Source organism: Tupaia chinensis, unplaced genomic scaffold (genome assembly GCF_000334495.1).
Source record: "Tupaia chinensis unplaced genomic scaffold, TupChi_1.0 Scaffold000196_1, whole genome shotgun sequence".
NCBI lineage: Eukaryota > Metazoa > Chordata > Mammalia > Scandentia > Tupaiidae > Tupaia > Tupaia belangeri.
In genome coordinates, this window is record NW_006159671.1 from 4,058,723 (window position 1) to 4,082,189 (window position 23,467).

At 35.7% G+C, this 23,467-nt stretch overlaps 1 long non-coding RNA gene across 1 annotated transcript in view; it reads right to left on the reverse strand.

Annotated features, from left to right (window-relative positions):
• Window positions 1–3,848: 3,848 nt before the first annotated feature.
• Window positions 3,849–23,467, reverse strand: part of LOC102500954 (uncharacterized) — a 67,727-nt gene continuing 48,108 nt past the window's right edge. The window contains exon 3 of the long non-coding RNA XR_334310.2: window positions 3,849–4,071. This is a non-coding gene — a long non-coding RNA (uncharacterized LOC102500954). The remainder of the gene's footprint in view (window positions 4,072–23,467) is intronic.

Here is a 23,467-nt window from a genome sequence, read left to right on the forward strand (position 1 = left end):
TCAAAGACATACTCCAGTCTAATTTTTATTTCGGAGGTATTCTTTGTTTTCTGAAATGAATCCTAGCAAAAGAAAATGAGAAAACCAGGTGTAGGAAAATTTCGGGAAATTCAATACAGCATAAATATGAGTGTTATCTTATGTGCACTGTTTTCTAGATCTAGCTTGTTCTTTTTTTCTTTTTTTTTTAAGACCAGGTGTCAATTGATGGCTGAGTCATACTATAAGGAATCATGAAAGATTGTGATCTAGGGCCTATAAAGAAGGTAAAAAATCAGGTTAATACAATTAGGGTATACAGTCCTGCAGACTCATTGCAAGGATGATTTGAACATAAGGCATGTTGCCTTATGACTTCCTGATTAATCACTATGGGATACTACTCAGTCATAAAAAATGAGACTCTGGCATTTGATAGAAGGTAGATGAACATGGAAGATGTACTGCTAAGTGAAGCAAACTAGACTATGAAAGAGAGGCATTGTATGTCCCCACTCATTAGATACCAAATGTCTGCACTGTATGGAAGAAACAGAAATACTGGAAGGTATAAAAGCATGGAGGGCAGGGCCAGCAGATGGCATAGTGATTATGTCGTTGGACTCCCACATGGCTAAACGCAGTTTGAGTCCTGGACTCGGTGGCTTGAAAATCACGCTGGGCACATGTGCGTGTGCACCCAAAATCTTGGAAGAAGAATGGAGGAGAAGGGATTGCATTGTGGCCATCCCCTTGAGGGGTGATTTCTCACTTTCCTTCTCACTGTTTCTGTCTCTGTCTCTCTCTCTCTGGAAGTGCATGCACCCTAAGGCAAAATCCTCCTAAAAAAAAAAAAAAAATTGAGAGCAATTGTGGTGTGGGTACTAGAGACTGTGTGGAAGGAAGATCCAAAATGGGGAAGGGTGAGAGGGAAGAAATCAAGGGAAAAAGACAAAGTAAAACATTTAAGGGACACAAAAATGGAAAATCTTCTGTTGCTAATAATGTGCATAGTAATATTGATTGGACCAATATACAGTATATTCATGCTGGGAAAATTCATTTTGTATGTTCTAATGATATATAATGATTGAATGTAAAAATATAATAAAATATCTTTTGAAAAACAAAAAAAGAAAGGAGAGCGTCAAATCACAATTCATAAAATATGATTCATATTAAGAACCAACAGTTTCTTCCTATGGAAGAGGTCAACAGGGTCACTTATTTATTAGGACATCAGAAACTTTATGAAAAAATAAAGTCACTAAATATTTTGTATGGATTACTATTTGCAGGTGTTTTTGAAATTTTGGAGATTCAAAAGTGAACGTAAGAGACCCTATTTCTCAGGGTCTTACATTTTCAAGTAGTTTCAAGTTCTTCTGTTGTAAATTAGGAGTCATTTTACAATGCTAGTGGAATTATTAAAGAAGACATTTTCAAATTCAATATAATTTTAATCACTTTATTCTTGTGTTTGATTTTAAATTTCATAGTTCTGTAGTAGGTCAGCTTGAGGTGTAGCAGGGTGCAGTCAATTTGAAATTAAGAAAAACCTCTAATGAGAAAAATCTGACCAGATGCTGAGTCATGGGGAAGTCTCTTTGAGGAATGGGAAACCTGGAATAGGTACTGGAAGGAATCAAGGTAATTAGACAAGGGAACACAATTTACTTTGATTTTAACAAAGAATGATTTGCACACGTTTGTGTCTTGTATCTATAAATATTTAATGCATGTTGAGGTTTTTATTTATTTATTTATTTATTTTGAGACAGCTTGATGATACTTGCTGACTATCTCCCTGGAACTAGCTGCAGGAAAAACGTCCCTTCTTCTCCAGCCTCTGTATCTCATTTCATCGACCATGAGAAATAGCAGCCCAATTTAATTATCCCACTGATTATCAACACAGTCAAATAGCAGTATGGATTATTCTGGTAGTTATTTGACCTTAACCTTGGCTTCAGGGAAACTACTCATCTTTGTTAGCATAGAAAAATGAGAGACAGTGAAAGAAAGAAATGGTATGTTAATGTAAAATTAAAAAATTAAAATTAAAAAAATATATATCCTTATAAATGCAGGTAGCTTCTGCTATTTATTTCTACCCTATTTGTCCAGTTTTTTTCCATTTTTATTATACATTTATCTTTTAACAAATTATTTTCTTTACTTTATCATTATTGTTATTTTTAATTTGACCATAGCAAGACACACACACTGAGAGAGAGAGAGAGAGACAGAGAGAAAGAAAGTGAGCAAGCAAGTTGCCAGGTTCAGGACTTGAACCATGGTCAGCCATGTGGGAGTCCAACATCTTTAACCACCATGCTACCTGGTGGCCACTATATATTATGTACCTTTGAACTTCATATAATTAAAGTGATTTGGAAGCAAGCAAGGGAATAATTAAATAAAATATATCCTTCTCAAAGCTCAACTCTTCCACTTATCCTGAGGAGAAGTAAAAACCTAGGACAGATAAGTTAGCTGCCCAAATTCAGAGTTAAAGTTAAATCCAAGAAAAAGCTTAGTTAACATAACTCTCAGTCACCTGAACTGCCCCTTTTATCTGTCTGCCTCTCCTTTGGTTTTTGCTTCAAGATCTGAAGATTAAATCATCAGAATTTACGTTGGGCTTCATGTTGTTTGAATATACAATATTTTTTCCTCTCAAAGACATGTCTTGTAATAAAAAGCAGGCTTTGTATTTTAGCTATTACTGTTTTCAATGTACTTTCTGGACTTTAATATTCAATGTCTGAGTTCTAAAAATTCATCGTTTTGTCTTTTTTTTGAAGAGTTAATCCAATATTAAATGACATCTAGGTACCTGCTGGTTTTAGGACATTAACGCAAAATACATCATTAACGAAGTAGTTTGTCCTTAATGTCACTGAAATTAGGATTTAGACTTAGAAAAGATAATGAATTACTATCAAAACATGTAACACTTTTTAAAAAAATTTTTATTTATTTATTTATTTTTGAGAGGTTTTTGCTATAGGGCACATGCGCTTGCCAGATAGACAGAGAGAGACAGAGAGACGGAAAGCAAGAAATCACCCCCCAGTGGGGATGGTCATGCTGCAATCCCTTCTCCTCCATTCTCCTCTCAGGATCTTGGGCACGCACGCATATATGCCTGGCGTGAGTTTAAACCACCAGGTCCGGGACGTGAACCGCAGTTGACTACATGGGAGTCCAGCGATACAGCCATTACACTAACTGCTGGTCCCAAACACTTTTATTTTTGTACTACTAAAAGGATTCAAAATAATCTGGACTGAGCATATACATATTTTTCTTTTAATAAAATATTCTCAGGCACATTTTGGTATAGTACATTTGACTCTGGGCTTGTGAAAATCATCACAAAGACCAATGTATTTGCATACCCTATCCCAGAAGCCTTGGCAAAGCTAAACAATTTTCTGTGGCTGGTCAGTCTCATTTATCAAAAAGCTGCAGATAGTATAGCAGCTAAAGGGCAACCAGGGCTTTGCTTTTAGGTAACAATTAAGTTAATAATCGTTATTTGTAACCAGTAGAAAGAACGTTTCCTATAGTTTTTTCTTTCATGTCAATCAACCTCTTCAGCTAGTCATATTCTCTGAGGGATCAAAAGGGCATGTTCTTACTTTGGTTACCACTTGTGAGCCTTGTTAGTTGATTCTTATGACTTTGTAAATGTATATACTTAATTTATACTTAAATTAAATGAGATCTAGTGATCCAAAAAGGATTGATTGTGTTTCTCAAAGAACTCTGGAGAACTCATTGAAATCATCTAATGTAGTAATTGAAAGTCTCAAGATAGAGACAGTTATGGAGTATTGAATTAACAAAATGTTTTTGTTTGCAGTGTGCTGTACCATTAGTGACATGGTAGGAAGACTATTTATTTTAATAACTACTAGTGGTACCTCCACCAGAAAACTGGGATTGTCTCTGATATGTAAGGCGGATGACCATGGAGAAGGCTGGAGGTAGTCGCACTCAGAACTTCATACATGGGACTGGTTGACAAGGTTTGGTGCATATGCTGGTCCCAGAAAGGCAGATTCATTAAATAAAAGACAGGGCCTTTAAATAGAAGAAATAGAAGAAGTAGTTATTTTCTAACTGTCCTTGATGTTTAAGACCCAAAATAAATCTGAAAGAAATCACGTAGATAGTGAGAAGACTGTGAAAAAATTCTACTCACCATAAACACACACACACACACACACGCATACACACACACATGTGTGAGGCTTGTATAAAACAAAATATTTTCCAAGAAGATATATGATGGTTAGACACCAGCACGCTGTCACAGTGATAATGCGATGCTGAAGTAACATGAGTTTGTGTCCCAAGGTCTTCCTGTGCATGGTGTGAGTACACATCTGTGACCCTGGATGGCAGAGCTGGGATAGTATGGGGCATATAGATTCTGTTAGATGTCTTTTTCTCTTTTTCTCATAAAAGAAATAAGTAAACTTAATAAAATAAATGAGCAGAAAAAAATGAATAAATAATAATTATTAATGCCTTTTGAGAGAGATAATGAGATTAAAAACCTCCTAAATTTGATTAAAAAAAAACCCAAACTCTAGTTTACACATTCACTAAGTTCAGGAGATTTCAAATAGAATAAATACCAATAGATCAATACTCAGATACATCATAATCAAATTTTAAAAGCAAAAGTTACAACTCATTTTGCACAAGGGACTCTCAATAAGATTAACAGAAGTCTTCTCATCAGAGGTAACAAAAGCCAGAATGCAGTGTAAAAACACATTTAAGAGGAAGGAAGAATACAACAAGAAAGAGAACAAACCAAAAAACTATCAATCAAGAATCTTAAACTCGGGAACCAGCAGTTAGCGTAATGGCTATGTCGCTGGACTCCCACGTAGTCGACCGCGGTTCGCGTCCTGGACCCGGTTGCTTAAAACCCACGCTGGGCGCATGTGCGTGCGTGCCCAAGATCCCGAGAGAAGAATGGAGGAGAAGGGATTGTGGCGTGCCCATCCCCTCTGTGGGGTGACTTCTTGCTTTCTGTCTCTATGTCTCTATCTGTCTGTCTGGCGAGCGCATGCGCCCTATAGTGAAAAACCTCTTAAAAATAAAAAAAAAAAAAAGAATCTCAAACTCAACCAAACTGTATTTCCCAAGTAAAAATGAAATATAGACATTTTATATAAACAAAAACTAAGAAAACATTTTACTAGCAAACTTATCTCTTAACAAATACTAAAGGAAGTTATTCAGGTTGAAAGAAATTTATGGAATACAGTCTTTGTAATTTGTATTAAAAAAGGAATCACAGAGGTGGCCAGCAGGTGGCAAGGGAGTTAAGGAACTGGGCTTCCAGAGGGCCAGTCATGGTTTGAGTCCTGGTCTTGGTGGCTCGCTTTCTCATTTTCTCTCTGTCTCTCTCTGGTAAGCACGCCTACCAATTTAAACAAACAAATAAATAAGACAATTCTTCTTAAAAAATCACAGACTGCTGAAAAATTGGCATGAGGTAAATATAAAATAGTGAATAATTACCATACCCTCTCTTCTCATTGAATTGGAAAGGAATTGCATAATGGAATATATATTAATTTATATTATTGAATGTATAACACATAGAGATGTCATTTTTGACAATAAGAAAACTTGAGGAAGATTGAAATAAAGTTCTGATAAATCCAATTGATAATAGTGCCAAATAATAAGTTGAATTTTCCAGTAGACATGAAGAAAATACAAGATAGTAAATAAGAAGTTTAAAAAAGTATAAGTATATTTGCACTCTGCCATCTCCTCTCAGGTTTTTAAAAGACATAGAATACACAAAGCAATAATGAGCTATGGCATGATTGTTATAGGTTTGAAACTTACTAAGACACACTACCTATTACAATAAGGACGCATTAGGGAGAGGGAGAGAAGCTACATACGATTAATTTTTATACCTTCTTGTAATTGTTAGTACATATCTGAGGCAGATTATGACTGGATATATATTGCAAGTATTATATATTATGTAAAAGAAAATAACTTAAAATATACCCAGTGATCATTAAAATAATGTAAAGTAGCACTAGACCATATCAGTATAATATATAATATAATATAAGGTGGTATGTAAGGAACTGAGGAACAAAAGACAATGGAAGAAAAAATAGTAAATATTAATCCAAATATATCAATAATAACAAATTGGCATGTGTTAAGCAATTTAAATCAAAAAGTAGAGATTCTAAGACTAGGATATTTAAAAATTCAAGTGTATGCGATTGACAGTAGACACACTTCAGATTCCAAGATGCACATCTTTGAAATTAAAAGTGTGGAGATAGGGCTAGCAGGTGGCATGGAGGTTAGAGTACTGGGTCCCGCATGACCAGCTATGTGGTTCGAGTCCTGGAAATAGCCTGAAAATCATCCTGGGCATGAGTGCATGTGTGCCCAAAATACTTAGAGGAAACTGGAGAAGACGAGATTGCAGCATGGCTGTATCCTTTGGGGATGAGGGGAGGGATTCTCACTTCCTCTCTTTCTAGTGGGTACACATGCCCTGTAGTGAAAACTTAAAAAAAATAAAATAAAATAAAAGTATGGAAAGAGATACATAGCACAACACAAAAAGGAATTCGATTATTATATTAACATGTATTATATTGACAACCTTATGTTCAAGTACATTTAATTGTAATAAAAGGATCACCCCATTAGGAAGATATCATAATTAAAACTTGTATGTGCCTAACAGGACCCTAAATAGTCAAGAACCAAAAACTGACAGAATTGAAGGGAGAAGTACAATTTCGGGGTATACTCAAACAGATGAAATGAATATAAACTTATAGGACATGAAACATTATTACAGTTAGTTTAAAAGGACTAAAAGCACTATTCAAACATTTACAAATAGGGTTTGTTTCATATCATTATTCAAATGTTCTTGAAACTAATTACTGAAGAAAATGTTTTGTAACATTTAAGTGTGCAAAATTTGAACCTATGCACATTTAGCTGGAATGTTAGAAATAGTTTATAGTTCTTAATTTTGTGTTAATGGAGGTTGTCCACTAAAATAGACTTCTGTACTCAACATCATTATTATTATTTTTAATGCAAGAGGGCACAAGCACACACACAGCAGATTGGGGGAGAGAGAGAAAGCATTCCTTAATGGGGTCAAGCCATACCTCAATCATCTTTTCTTCAGTTCATCAGCCCATCCGAATCCTGGGAATGCACATATTACTAGCATGTTTTTCAAGCTACCAGAGCTGAGCCAGCTCTTGTTGAGAATGTGCCATGTAACTTCCTCAGTACAGAGCTTGACTGCTATGCTACAAAGCTGGCCATTTAAAAGTCTGACCTGAGAGTGAAAGTATTCATTTTTTTTCTCTTTTGAATTTAATTATAGCTGTTATTAGAATTAAAAGCAAGGTAGGGATCAGCAGATGGTGTAATGGTTATGTCACTGGACTCCCACATAGTTGAACACCTTTTGAGTCCCAGACCCAGAGACTTAAAACCCACACTAGGCTCGTTCGTGTGTGTGTGTGTATGTGTGCGTGCCCTAGATCCCAAGAGGAGAATGGAGAAGAAGGGATTGTGGGGTGGCTATCCCTATGGGAGGTGATTTCTTGCTTTCTGTCTCCCTGGTGAGCGAACATACCCTGGAGCAAAAATCTCTCTTAAAAATAAAAAAAACCAAAGAATTAAAAGCTATCTATAAATTTATAGAAAAAAATATACTTAACAATAGGTGATAAACAAAAAAGACAAAGTAAAGCAGAAGCCAAAATTTCTGGAATCAACACAATAGCAGAAATGACATTGACTCTCATAATAAAAATAAAAGTTAATTGTCATATTAAAAGACCACAACTTTTAAATTGGGTGAAAACATACTGAGGGCAGCTATGTGCTTTCTTTGAAAGAAATGAAAAACAAGCAAACATGGATTAAATGCATGAAGGAAACCTATATGTGTGTCTTTCTGTATATCTACATTTATGTCAATGAGCTACCAAGCTACACATTTCAGACTAATAAAGATAAAAAAGTAACATGAGCGTAAGTATGAGGACTACAATAAGTACGTAGCCCAGATGAACACATTTTAGGCAATCCCATACATGTTCACCAAAGTCTTACAATCCTCAGGGAGGTTTTAAAGCCAAACATGATTAACAGGAAGAGAGAAAAGGGAGGGTATTTTAGTTGTTTTAGGGTACTTGCCAGATTTAGTAGCAAGGGTGGCATCGGTCTAGGTTGAACTGGGTAGTCTTTGGGCAGATGTCCTTGCTGAAGGAGTCCTGGTGTCAGGTTGCAGTTGTCTCAGCACAAAGTTGACCTTTCTAATAGTAGTTCTTGTTATTGGGCACACCATCATGCGAAAACACATGGGAACCAGCAGTTGGCATAATGACTTTGTCGCTGGACTTCCAGGTAATTGACTGTGGTTCGAGTCCCATACCTGGTGGCTTAAAATCATACCAGGTGCGTATACATGTGTACCCAAGATCCTAACTGGAGAATGGATTGTGGCGTGGCCATCCCTCTGGGGGGCGATTTCTTGCTTTTTGGCTTTTTGTCTCTCTGTCTCTCTCTGTCTTTCTGGTAAGCAAACATGCCGTGTAGAAAATACTTTCTCCTTGGCCTTCCTGGCTGGGTTTAGTTTGACATAAGTTGAAATGAATGATCCATTCTTAATAACTTTTGCAATTCTAATGTTTTGAAATACATCATAAATGAGAGAAAGAGCAGATTTTATGCCATCCTTCGTTCATTGAATCACAGACTCGAAGATATTGCTAGCTCATGGTTTGTTCAACAGCTTGAAGACATATATTGAAATGTCATAAAATCGTTAGAAAATTTAGGAAGAAAGTATCTTTTTTTTTTTTTTTTTAGAGATTTTTGCTATAGGGCATGTGTGCTTGCATGAGAGACAGGGAAACAGAAGGTGAGAAATCTACACCCCAAGCCCCCAAGGGGATGCCATGCCATAATCTCTTCTCCTCCATTCTCCTCTTGGCATCTGGGCACACACACGCATGCACCCAGCGTGAGTTTAAGCCACCAGTTCCAAGACTCTAAATACGGTTGACTACATGGGAGTCCAGTGACATGGTCATTATGCCAACTGCTGGTCCTCTCTCCATTTTTTTTAAAGAATTATTTATTTAATTTTATTTATCCAGTCATTTATTTTAATTTGGCCAGAGAGAGATACAGCGAGAGAGAGAGAGAGAGAGAGAGAGTTAGAAAACAAGCCACCAGGTCCAGGACTTGAACAGTGGTCTGCTAATGTGAGAATTTCCAGCACCTTAGCCACCATGCCACCTGCTGGCCCCGGAAGTATTTTTCTTAAAAAGCTGTCTTTGAAGAACTTTGTTAACAGATACAAAAGTGTGTGAGTGAGGGCAGTGGGCTATAGCAGAGTAGGGCACGTTAAGTAACTATGGCGACGATTTACTATATATTTGCAAGTAACCAGTAGAGTGAGTTTCTAATGTGTACAACACACAGCAACGCAGTTCGGATGTGCTGAATATATTTATTTTCTTGATTATTAAACATTATGTACATGCTTTAGAAAACTACTAAGTACACTGGAAACAGGTAAATCCATAATATAAATCAGAAATTACAATACAATTATTTTATTTTTTGTTTTTTTTTTTTTTTTAAAGTTGACCATTTATTTACAATCCATTAGGATAAAAACCCACTTTATTCAGCTGTACCTTTTAATTCACTTCTTCTAAAGGAATGTACAAAAGACCAGACTAAAAGGAAGACAAGCATTTAAAGGAAATTCCTTTGACTTAGAACACAAAATCAAAATGCAAGTGGTTCTTTTACCAAAAGAATTAGTTTTTGTACAAAACATAAAATATTTTTACACTATAAACAAAGACTACTGTATATGTATTTAATTTATAATTCTACTATCTACTTTTCCTCTGATTCTTCTCAAATATAAGCATATTTATAAGTCAGAAATTAATAACCTTGATAGGCAGACTGTCTTAGGATAAGCCTTTATCCTTAAGACACCTAAAGCATCATTTATATAATCAATTATATATATTCAACACCTGGCACTTACACCAGTTATAGTTCAGGCAAATGAACTTTTAATATTCATGGTATTATTAAAGGGATAACCATAGGTGTTTTTTTGTTTGTTTGTTTGTTTGTTTGTTTTTAATAGCAAAGTCAGTAAAAGAGCCTTTATGGTAAGATGACTTACATATCTTCATTCCAATTTTGAAGTTGACTGATTTTTAAAACTAATTATTTTATTTAACTTTGTTTTAATTTGACCAGAGAGGGACAGAGTGTGTGTGTGAGAGAGAGAGAACAAGCGAGCGAGCAAGCAAGCTGCCAGGTCTGGGACTGGAACTATGATCTGCCATGTCCCATGCCCTTAACCACCATGCCACCTGCTGGCCATGAAGTTGACTGATTTTTAAAATGATAAATTTATTGAAGATTAATCTATTTTAGGAAAAAGCAGTATGTCCAGAAGAGAGTGAGCAAAATTAAGGTGATTTTTTATCAGTGGCTATAATAAAAAGGTGTTTCTCTTTGTGAAATAGAGCAGACATTTACAGCTAGAAGAATACTCAGGCTCCACATATTTTTGTGCTTGTAAGTATCTCTTCAATGGCGCTCTCAGCTTCCATGTATTTATGTGCCTGAGGATTTTCTCTGACAGTCATGGAGAAATCAATATTTGAGTCTCTAACTTTCCATCTCCTACTTATATATAAATGTGATATGACTAAATTATTAAACCTTCCTTTTTTATTGAATTTTTAAAAGTTGTTGTTAAGATATTTTAACTATTACACTTTGAAGTTTTTTTCCCCCAGAATCAACGTTGGCATCATTGCTTTTTTTCCCCTTACATTTTAAAAATGTACATTTAATCACTGTACGTCTTTACAGAGTATAGCACAGTTTCTCTCAGTATGAATACAGTGTATATTAGTCAAGTCAAAGATACTACCATATACATTGTCAACAAGTACCTTTCATTTTTGTGTCTGTTAAATGTTTTCCCCGACCCCCCTCACTTCCATTCCCTATTTCCTACTCCCCCTTCTTTGTCTAGTATTTACAGTCAGCCTCTCTGCTATTGTATCTTCTAAAATCTTTCAGTTCCTGCTATAGAGTGCAGATATTCAGTATATAATAATATTAAGCAGGGATATACAGTGCCTGTCTTTCATAGTCTGAGTTGCTTTACTTAGCGTTAAATCTTCTATATTCATCCACTTTGTATCAGATGTCAGGGTTTTACTTTTTAAGGCTGAATAGTATTCCATAGTATACATGTGCCACATTTTTTTTTTAAGTCACTCATCTGTTCTTAGATATCTGAGTTGATGCTATGTCCTAGCAACTGTGCACAAGGCTGCGATAAACCTGGGTTTGGCAGTGTTATTTATTATTTTTTTCCTGAGTGTTTTTATATCCTTTGAATAGATACATAGGAGCAGAATTACTGGTTGGTATGGTAGTTCTATTTGTAGATTTTTGAAGAATCTGCGTATCATCCTCCACAGTGGTTGTACTAGTTTACATTCCCACCAACAGTGCAGGAGTGTTCTCTTTTTATTGCAGCCTCACTAGCATGTGTCCTTTATGTTTTTAATCTTAGCTATTCTGACTGGAATTAGGTGGTAACTCATTGTGTAAACCTTTCTTCTTTTTATAGATCAGGACATTTAAGGCCAGATGGGAAGAAATTGTATAGCTAGAGGAGAAATGAGCAGGCTAACATGGAAGGTAAAAAACTTGTGTTCAAATTTTGAAAACTCTAACATTTGAAAGGAGAAGAAGTCATTCAAAGGTGCCCCATAGGACAGCAGTAGTAGCAGATGATGGAACATAAAAGTTTTAGAGAAGTAGACTACTATTCTATTCAAAGGGAAAAAAAAATCTTGCAGGGCTGCCTAAAGATCAAATGGGCTGCCACAAGGCACAGTGATTTCTCCAGCTACAGAGATCCTGAGAAAGAATCTGGAATGTTAGTCTTGCTGCAGTTATTAGAGGAGACCAATGCGTCTGATCCAGGTGGAGTAGGTGTTTCTTAAGAACGTTTCGGCTCGAAGAGTCTGTGATTTGCTATATGTAAGAACGTGCTGCTCCATAGTCGGCACTTCCCAGAGCATGGAAGATTTTGTGACAAGCTAATTTGAAAATGTCCTTTTGCTGCTTGTCTAGACAGCCTTTCGGAGTTTTCCTCTGGTGAATATCTCTTATCTCTACCACTGTGTTTCAGGAAAGGATGGATGTGTGATACAGATAAGTACTTTTGCATTGTCCCTGACCAAATCTTGTGTTTATCATAGCAACTACATATAGTCAAATGCTGATTCCAATCCCACTTGGTGACCGCCTTGAGGGTTGTATTATAAACAATGATATAAGGTGTGAGTTAAAAAAAAAAAAAAATGGGAGTAACATCCCTTAAGCTAGATTTAAGATATTCCTGGTGTAAATCAATACACACATTAATAGGCAATTTGGTATTTGGAGAAAGCATTAAATGATTTAAAATACATAAAATTGTCTTGGGCATGTGTTTGTTTTTATGCTTCAGCTGTGATTTTTGGAATTCAAAGATTCTTTTAAAAAAAATTTTGCAAGGGGCTGGTGGATGGCGTGATGGTGGTGGATGGCGTGATGGCTAAGTGCACTGGCCTCCCACATGGCTGACCACGGTTTGAGTCCTCGCCCTGATGGCTTGCTTTCTCACTTTCCCCCTCTCTCTCTCTGATCAAATTAAATCATAATAATAATAAATAAAGTTAAATAAAATAATTCTTTAAAACTTTTTTCAAGAAGTAAGACCTATTGAAGTCTTTTTTAATAATATCTAGTATATGGGACCAGCAATTAGTGTAATGGCTATGTCGTTGGACTCCCATGTAGTCGACCGTGGTTTGAGTCCTGGACCCAGTGGCTTAAACTCACACTGGGCACCTGCGCATGCGTACCCAAGATCCCAAGAGGAGAATGGAGGAGAAGGGATTGCAGTGTGTCCATCCCCCCTGGGGGGTGATTTCTCGCTTTCTATCTCTCTGTCTCTCTCTGTCTGTCTGGCAAGCGCACGCACCCTATAGCAAAAACCTCTCCAAAAAAAAATATAATAATATCTAGTATATGTTATTTTATTTCTTTTTTATATGCAATCACTCTATATCGCTTAGCTTGTAAAGTGAATTTTCTAACATGAATATACTTCACACCAATCCAGTTGGGTTTACTTATACACATTATCATCCATAGATAATGTTAAAGTCTTTTTGTATCTTTTGATTTTCCCAGTCTTATTAAGACTTTATCTCTTTCAATGTAGAGAAATCATAGAATACGGTTATTATAAGATTACCTAACTCCAAACTTTCCTGTCAGCATAGTGTGCTTCTACTTCCTCTGTTAGTGTTACTCTTTCCAAACTGCTCTGTACAGAATCACACAGGGTTGTCTTGTAATCACATGAACAAGTGGGGACAATAATGTGAAGTTTCACTCCAGATTCTGCAGACCTACGTACGTGTGGAGCACGATGAGACATTAAGAGTGATAGCTGAGAGTGGATTCCTGGGTTGGAACGGAGGAAGTAATAAAGCGAGGCTGTCAGACCATCATGACTACTCTGCTTAGAACAAGTATATTTCAGGCTCTCCTATCAAAATTAAGCTATCCTAAAGGAACTGAATTATGCCAGGTTTTAGGATATTATAAAAACCTTATTTTTGTTCTTGTAGGTTTGTTTTACATATAATCTATGGGTTAGATTTTTTTCATTCAGACTTGCATTTTTATCATATCACAGAAACTATGGTCATAATAAAGGTCAGGAACAATTAAATTCATACTTTTTTCATGAACATAGACGAGATTTTTACACAGAGGACTCATTTTGATCCTGCTCTGCTATGTCTAAAGATGAGATCTCCCCTTCTTTGTGTAAACATACTACTGCTCAGGGCAGACCAGAAAGGGGGAATTCTGTTTCTTATCTGACAGCACACAACCCAGGAGAGCCAAATTCCTCTTCGCAGTTCACCATTACATGTGAAGCCCTTCGTGTGCAAGGATGTGACATCCCAAAGCTGTAAACAAAACTGAACAGTGAATCTTGGATGCTGTGAGACAGCCCGTAGCTACTGTGCATTGGGGAGAGCAGATCAGGGATTACAGATGCAAATCTCCGGAGCCTAACCATTCTCAGTCCAGAATGGCCGCTCTTAAAAAGATTGTGTCATTCATCTACAAAATAATTTCACATGATTTGAAGATCAACTATCCTGTGTTTCTAAACTTGCAATTTATGGGGGAATAGTGGATGGCAGTTTGAGCCCCAGACCAGGCAGGTTGAAACTCACACTGGGCTGGTGTGCATGTCTGCCCAAACTCTCAGAAGAATCGAGAGGTGATTTCTCAATTTCCCTCTCACTGTCTCTTTCCTTACCAGCCATGAGCCTTAAAACAAAAACCTTAAAAAAAAATAAAAACTGCATTTGAAGGGCTCATGGTTTCACTGTAAGTGACATAGCAATGCCTGTTATTGTCATTATTTGGCAGTTGCAAATTATGCTAATTAAGAATTCTAGGTTGACTCCTATTTAGAACCATAGAGTTCTGTTATTATTTTACATGCTCTGTGCACTGGTAGTGTGTTCTCCTAGATTAGAAATTTAAAGGTGTTGTGAGATTTTATTAAATTATTCAGCACAAAATGAAAGCTTCATTGATCTTTCTTACTATCCATGATGTAAACCATCTAGGACAACATACTTTTTACTTCTTCATGAATATTCCCAAGGATACATTATCTCAGGAATAGAAACTTTAGAAAGCCCTTGGGCACTTGGTCTGATATTACATAAGAGGTTATCTGTTAAATCCAGTTAAATTCTTGTTTTAATTTATGCTCAAACTCTTTTCTTCTTCCTTCCATCCTTCCTTTCTCTTTCTTCTTCCCCTCTATCTCTTTACTTCTTTCTTTGTTCTTTCTCTGTGTGTTTATGTACGTATGAGTGTGCATGTGTTTCTGATTTAGAAAATATATAAAAAGCTTTGCTATTCAGGAAAAGAAATAATGCTGATATTTTTTTGAAACTATCAAGTTATTATCAAAGGAATCACAAGTTAAACAGGCAGGAGAGACTTGATTTAAGACAATTGCAGTTCTGTTGAAACAAAACTAGGATGTGTAAGTACTGGGGTAAGTGGAAAAGTACTGGAGTACTTTAGCAGGGAAGTCAGTCGGTATGAGCTCTTATGTGTTTGAGAAAGAACTTGCTGAGTTGTAACACTGACTACAGGGTGGTAGATTTATAATTCAGAAGATGAGAAAGATTTTAAAATTGTGATCTGTAAAGTAAGTAACATACTCTAAGATAGGTACATTGAGAGAATGTAGTCAGGAAGAAACCTGTCTTCAGTTTAGTACAATTGAAGGGAAAGTTGATGTTGTCTTCAATATTACTTTATAGATTAATCTGTGCTAAATTAAAAAACTTAAAGCATTTTTATCATTTCACATGACTTTTTTCACTCATCATTATCTCTCATGTCTTGAAACTTTGACTAGTTTTAATTTAACATCATCTTTTTAAATTCAAATGACCAAAGAGGAACCAGTATTCTATTGAAAGTTGACAAATTTTAAAAAAGAAAGAAAGGAAGGAAGATAGGAAGGAAGAAAGAAAAAAAGGAGGGGGGGCATGGGACAGAGGAAAAGGGAGGAAGGAAAGGAGGAAGGGAATGAGGATGATTATTTTTTTTTAGGTGTTTATTTTAGTCCTTTCTAATTTTCTGATTGCCTGTCATGACCCTAGTTGCGTTAGTCACTTCTTTTTCATGCATTTCCATAGTCACTTGCTGTGTTAGAGATGATTATTTGAGATGTGTATTTTGGGTGAAATAAATATTTATAATATAAGTTCATTTACTTTAACATTATTGTTAGGTTTTATTGGCTGGATCTAGATTTCTTCATTTCTGTTAACATGGATTTAGGTTGTAATGATTGTCAAAATTCATGATTCATATAATATGTTCTGTTAAATATTAATAATCTCCATGTACGAGAACCATTTTCTTTATCAGATAATCTATGAAATACTTTAGCTTCATTTTGTATTAATTCACAAAATATCCAGTGAAGCACATTCTGTTATCCCCATGACAAAATGAAATGATGAGAACAAAGATCACGCAATCTGTTAATGTCAGAGCCTGCGTTGTAGATCAGGTTGTCTTCAACCTCATAGCATGCTGCTAATTATCTTGCAACACTTACTTTTCCCCTTTCCTCCTTTTACCTTTCTCTCTTCTTTATTCTCTTCCATTTTCTTGCATCCTGTTCTTTGTGGCTTTTTTCTCTTTCTCTATAGTTCTAGGGTCTGGAGTTTCAGTTAAATAGAGAGTCTGAACTCCAGTAATTCACAATCTCCACCTTCATTTTATTGTGAGGTCATTTCTGTAATTTGTTATCCAATAAATAATTCTAGAAGAATTAATAAATAATATAAACGAGCCTCTCCTTAACCTAAGGATAGTTCCATCACCTTATTACTCTTTTTAATTAAACATAAACTAAAAACACTGTCAAACCTGTTGAGTCAAATTTTACCTAGGTTTTTTTTTATTTTCAGCAATATGGATATATTTATACTACACATTCTATAGTCATATGTTTAGAGAAGATAGAGAATGAATAATCAGATTAGAGATTTTTTTATTTTTATTTATATTTTTAGAGGTTTTTGCTATAGGGCATGTGCACTTGCCAGAAAAACAGAGAGACAGAAAGTGAGAAATCACCCCCCAGGAGGATGGCCACACCACAATCACTTTCCTCCATTCTGCTCTCAAGATCTTGGGCATGCACGCACACTTGCCTGGCGTGAGTTTAAGCTACTGGGTCTGGGACTCGAACCGCAGTCTACTACAGGGAAGTCTAGCAACATAGCCATTATGCCAACTACTGGTCCCAAGGTTAGAGGTTTTAATAAAGATTTGTTGACAAGAGAACACATGTATAAGCAATGCCTATTTGATAATATAAAAAATTCTTCTTAGGGCCAGCAGGTAGTATGGTGGTGAAGTGCTAGACTCTCACATGTTCGATCATGGATCAAGTCTCAGACCTGGAGACTTGCTTTCTCGCTTTCCTTCTCTCTCTCTGTCTCTCTCTTTCTCTGGTCAAGGGTAAAAAATAGTAATAACTAAAATTAAATAATTCTTTAAAAAAACATCCTTCTTGAAAAATAATTGACAAAATGAAAAAACAAGTACTTATTTTGCAAATGGAAATCAGTTATCCAAATAAATCAAGGATGATCATTTAAAGAGTAATTAAAATAATTACAGAGTTAACTTTTATAGATAGATGGAACAGTTGAAATTAGAAGAAACTAGAGGAAACTGTAGCAAATGAGTTTAATGAACATATTTTTAAGCAGATTGGCTTCTTATAAATAAGTACTATAATACATTTTCTATTTTTAACTTTTATTGTTACTTAAAAATATAATTAAAATATATATAATTACTTTTTAATACTTAACAATATAATAAGTCAGAAGAAACTGATAGAGCAATGTAGGTGATATGGTGGTTAAGGCGCTAGACTCCCACCTTGTCGACCACAGTTTGAGTCCTGAACCTGAGGACTTGCTTTCTCACTTTCTGTCTCTCTGTTTCTCTCTAGTCAAATTAATATAATAATAATAATAATAAATAAAATTAAATAAATAATTCTTTCAAAAAATCTGTAAGTAATGAATAGATGATTCATTTTTCACAGGACATTTTAGAATCAACATTTGGGCATTTATTTGCTCATTGATTTGACTTCAGTTTGTCTATTAAAGTCATTAGCAACTTTGCTGTGGTGAATATATTGTTTATCTGAAAACAAAGTAAGTGCTAACTGAAATGATACTACTTCAGCTTATAGAAGCTTGTAAAAATCAAAGCGTTATAACATTTATTTATAAAGTCAGAACTCTCAAATGGAACTATATATTTTATTTATTTCTTCCATGAGGTTAGAGAAGCAGGGGAAAAGAGAGAGAGAGAGAGAGACTCATTGTTACCAACAGGATTTTATGCTTTGATGAAGCACCTGTTAGCCAGCCTGGGTCATGAGTATGTGGTGTGCATTCACAGGGAGGTGTCAGGACTTGATCCCAGGACCTTCCACTGTGGTCCAGTTTTGCTGGTGCTGTGTCACCATTTAGCCTCTGAACTTATACTTTTAAAGATGATGGGGACCAGCAGATGACATAATGGCTATGTCGCCGGACTCCGATGTAGCTGACTATGGTTCAAGTCCTGGTCCCGGTGGCTTCTTCTCACACCAGGCACGTGTGTGAGTGCCCAAAATCCCGAGATGAGAATGAAGGAGGAGGGATTGCTGCATGGCCATCCCCCCCGGGGGTGGTTGATTTCTCGCTTTCTGTCTCTCTTTCTGGCAAGTGCACGTGCCCTATAGCAAAAACCTCTCAAAAAAAAAAAAAAAAAAAAAGGAAAAAAGAAAAAAGATGAATGCATGTAAACTTTGGTACATTTTGTTTTAGTGTAAATGTTGTGGTATGTAGTTGGAGGTAAACAGGGATGTTTACGTAGGGGACTGTACAAAGTTGTAGAATCAGAGCAAGTTTTAGAAAAAGCAACCCTTTTAGGCAAGTGTATTTGTATATTCCTCCCAATAAACCAAGAGCCTAGTGTGACCTACACATTCCATGGTTCATGACTAGCTGTACTGCTAATTAAAAATAAAAAAGAGATGTAATAGTAAAAGTCTAAAGCTAACATTTATTTGGACCGTCAAATGTTTGAATGCCTGCCTTGTACCGTCAGATGCAAAATAAAAAGGGAAAAAAAATGAGAAATCAAAAAGAAAGACCTGCCCACTTGCAGGCATCACATAAGGCAAATAATAAATTCTACATAAACGCTGTGGCTGCCATGGTCGTGCAAACTTGCTTTTTATGTCTCTTTTCTACTTTAATTTTCCCTCCTCTAAAAAAATGCATGTGCTGATTGTTGTGATTATGCCTGCTTTCTACTGAAGAAACTAAAATTTAGAGGTGTTTTCATTCATGGTCAGACCTTCGATGATACAAGTAGTATAACAGTTAGAAACTGCATTCAATTACAAGTAAGAATGTTGGAAAATGTAGCTTTGAAGAAAGAGAAGTCCTGTCTGCTCACATGATGGCAAGTCTGGTGGAAATCCTTCCCAGCCAGGACGAGGACTCCATGCCACTGTCAGGGTTCTGGGCTTTTCGCTCTCTAAAAGCTCAGCCACCCTCAGTGTGGCTTTTATCCACATAGTGGAATCTTCAGTACAATGCTCTGAGAGTGGAAGAGAGAAAAGTGAAAAAATCAAAATATACATGCTGTGCTTTCCCTTCTTCATTTTAAGAAGTTTTCACAGAAACCCAAAGCAACAACTTTCACTTACATCTCATTGTCCAGCAATATGTCATACAGGTCATAATACATTTTTTATAGTCACACTTTGCTATTATAAACGATAACATTATACTTATAATAAAAATGTGACAGCACATTTTCAGGTAATCAGAAATTTTGTCCTTTATTATTAATAGGTAGAACTATGATTTGAAAGTTGGTTTATCTAATTTCAAACCCAAGGGTCTTAATTTCTATTTTATGAAATGTTCTTTCATTTTCCTGGCATACAGCAATATTGGAAAACCTAGAAATAATACAGCATGTTAGCTCCTATAGTCTAGTAGTTAAGGGAGCTGGATCCCATATGGCCAACCATGGTTCAAGTTCTGTCCCAGTGGCTTGAATACACTGGGTACATATGCATGTGTGCCCCAAATCCTTATGGAGAAAGGACTGAATCATGGTCAAGTCTCATTGGAAGATGCTTTTTTCTCTCTTCTATCTCTTGGTCTCTCTCTATCTCTCTCTAGTGAACACATATATCCTCTGGCAAATTTTAAAAAAAATGTAGCAGAATGCTACATTAATATTATATTAAATATTACATAAATTTTAAAGTATATTCATCAAGTCAGTAGGAAGTGGAAGAATCTCAGAAAGACATATAAATATGTTGCCATACAGAGCATATGTGAATATTTTCAGTGTTTATTTTAATTTAATTTCCTTTATAATTACAACCTTTAAAATATTTGCAATTTGACAGATTAATCCTTTTTTTTTTGGAGAGGTTTTTGCTATAGGGCGCATGCGCTTGCAAGACAGAGACATAGAGACAGAAAGTGAGAAATCACCCCCTGGGGGGATGGTCACGCCACAATCCCTTCTCCTCCATTCTCCTCTTGGGATCTTGGGCTCGCACGCACACATGCCCGATGTGAGTTTTAAGCCACCGGTTCCGGGACGCGAACCGTGGTCGACTACGTGGGAGTCCAGCGACATAGCCATTATGCTAACTGCTGGTTCCCCAGATTAATCCTTTTTGACTGGATTGCAGTTTAAGTATCAGATGATAAACTTGAAACTTTAATAATGGGAGAAATACTCTCAAGTATGACACAATTGCCATTAGGTATTGGATAATAACAAACACAGCTGTAGAAATTCTAAATTTTGATTTTTATTCTTCTGTTTTTGGAACACATAGAAGCCTACTTCTCCAAAATTGCATAGGACACAATTATTATGAATGCTCAAACCATTTCAGGTTTCAACTTTTGATTGTTTGCTGTCCAAATCCAAACTCTATAAATCTATTTACTAATAATAAACTATTGAATTATGACAGAAAAGGATTAATTTTGTGATCACAATCAGATTGTCATTTTCAGTTATTGTTTGGAAATCATGTAGCTCAGATAACGTGTTGACAGGTGGACAGGGTATTAGTTATGGGTCTTGTGGAAGTGATTTGGCAATTTCTGAAACATATAAATACATTAAAGAACATCATTTGCTCAGAACCTGATGGCGTAGAAAGTCAACAGAGTATTTTTATCTCTTTAGAAAAACAGAAGAAAATATCTTGACAATATTGACAAATATAAAATTTATTTAGGTTAAAAAATGATAAAGTCACTTATTAGATTTTGTTTACTCATTCATGTAGTGAATACTGAGTATTTAGTTTATATATTTATATGACCAATGCTAATCGAGTATATATTTTAACATAGGCAGTAGTCTTTTAACCTGTTATGGACTGCCCTTGGGACCGGCAGATGGCAGAATAGTTATGTCACTGGATTTCCATGCAGTTGACTGCTATTTGAGTCCCAGACCTAGAGACTTAGAACTTACACTTGGCATGTGTGCATGTGTACTCAAGAGGACAATGGAGAGAAGGGATTGCGGTGTGGCCATCCCCCTGTGGGGGAGGGGTGACTTCTCACTTTCTGTTTCTCTGTCTCTCTTTCTCTGGAGCATGCATGCACCCTATTGCATAAATCTCTCTTAAAAAGAAAAAAGGCAGACAAAGAACTGTGTTTATCTTAGGTATCACTGGAAAAACAATAGCTTCAAGGGGCTTACAGGCCAGAAATGTGTGTGTTTAATGTGTCTATGGTCATAGCATTTAGCTTAGTGGAAAGCATGAAATAGGGATATGGTATGTGTGGATAAGTTTTTATTTATTTATTTATTCATTTAAATTGGTTTATTATTTATTTATTTTAATTTGACCAGACAGTGAGAGAGAGAAAGAGAAAGCAAGCTGCCAGATCTGAGACTTGAACCATGGTCCGCCAGTGGGAGTCCAGTGTCCTTAACCACCATGCCATTGCGGCCCTTATGTGTGGATAAATTAATGTATAACATTTATTAAGTGAATTCGTTAAAGTTTACCTAAATCTTAATATTCTTTTCCATTATTCTTAAAAAAGTATGGGATAGCCTAGTTATTAGTTTCTGTTTAGTGAGATTTAAGACTTCTTGTGTTCCAGAATGTTTAATGATGTTACAATATACTCCACAGATGTTTGCGTATGCATCTGCAAGTCCTTTTTCTTTATTTGGTTCTGGGAGACCAGTTAACTTACTGAGAAGGAACTTTATATTTTATTACATTCTGGGAGTGCTTAAGGACAATACTGTTTAAATTCTTTCTAATTGTTTTGAAAGTTGTAGATCAGGCAATTAGAAGCAAAACAGCTGTGTATCAATTGTCTCCAATGCTGGAAAAATTCGTTTTCTTTCTCTATTGCTGTCATATCAAACAAATAGGCTGAGAGTTTATCTGTGATAAATGCTCCCTATTTAATGCAATGGGACAGTCCCTTAATTTGAGCACCTAGCATAGTGTCAGCCTAAATCTCCTTCTGCTGATTTAATTAGCAAAAGCTCCATGTTAATCACTTTGCAATTAAACTTTTGGAGTTTCATAATGAAAAAAAATATAATCCTTTTACAAAACAAAAAAATTAAAATGAGCTCTGTAATAAAAGTAATTTGCATTTTTTTGGAAATGTGTTAAACAGCTGATGAATTATTCAACATTTGGTGTTGGTTCTGCAGACTTAATGAGCCTCTCTAATTTGACTTCCATACAAAATTATAAATTTAATTCTATGTTTATGAATTGAAAAGTGTTCATTAGCAAAATGCATTCATTAATGCACTATATGTCATTAATAAAGAAACTTTTTTTAATTTGGCAGGTTTTTTTTCTGTTATTGTAAGAACTTCCTCTGATAAAATAATTGTAATTATTATTTATTTTTCTGCCACATTATATGAACAAGATATAAAATTGACTCTTATTTGTTATAATAATTTCACTTTTTTTCTAGATGTCATGAATTGAGCTATCACAGAGAAATCAATTACAAATATATGTATATTCCAAAGTCCTGTGGCTTAGCCCAGCCAAAGGAGCATAGTTCAGACAAAGATATGGAAAGCTAGATTCCTGTATATATAAAGTCTAGTATCAAAATATTTCTTCAAAAGGGAAGAAAGAATTCTTCGACCTTATGCTGCATATTTTCCCACTGTTCTACACATTTCATACTGAAAAATATTCTTCCATTAAAAAAATTCTGTCTCTGAAAAATTGCTTTAGCAGTTAGGGAGTGAGGTCACACATGGCCTACTGTGGTTTAAATCCAGAAAAATGACAAAAACTAACAAAAAATAGTGACCCTACTGTGTGTTTTCAAAACTTTACATTTCATGGAAATTGCAATGGATGTACTAGTAACATACCTGGTTTATTAACATGCTTCATATCCATTTCTCATTTAATTCTCCCAGCAAGCTATGTTAGGGTTTAAGTGTTATTGTACCATATTGTTAAGAGAAAACTTGGGCTCAGGGAATCGAGTCACTTTCCTTATAGTCAGCAGGTCCCTGGTGGAACAGATATTTAAGCTCTGTTCAGTCCGATGCCAAAGCCCATGCTGGCAACTCCTAAACACAGCTATCTTCTCTAAACCAGGGGTCCCAAACTCTGGTCATGGACCAG